The 264-nt window shown below is 37.1% G+C and overlaps 1 protein-coding gene across 3 annotated transcripts in view; it reads right to left on the minus strand.

The window, feature by feature from the left end:
- Positions 1 to 264, minus strand: part of tm9sf5 (transmembrane 9 superfamily protein member 5) — a 64,452-nt gene that overhangs the window by 39,899 nt on the left and 24,289 nt on the right. The gene's annotated exons all lie outside the window — the stretch shown is intronic.

The raw sequence follows: 264 nt of genomic DNA on the forward strand, positions 1-264 counted from the left end.
CTCATCCAACCTCCTCTTTGTTAACCTGATGACTGGGTGATGACTTATCCAGCGCCTCAGCAATGATTCTCTATTTTGTGTTTTTTTTTTTTTTTTACATCTTTTTAAAATAATTTCACATGGATGTGCCCCATATTTGGACATGCACACATGACAGATGGTGCATTAGCGTGAATGACTTATTCACATGTCTGTATCTTTAAATATACTCCTGAGTTGAGCACATGCACACTAAACTGACCAGATAAGAAGAGACACTAAAGA

Source organism: Paralichthys olivaceus, chromosome 9 (genome assembly GCF_024713975.1).
Source record: "Paralichthys olivaceus isolate ysfri-2021 chromosome 9, ASM2471397v2, whole genome shotgun sequence".
In the NCBI taxonomy this organism is placed as follows: Eukaryota; Metazoa; Chordata; class Actinopteri; order Pleuronectiformes; family Paralichthyidae; genus Paralichthys; species Paralichthys olivaceus.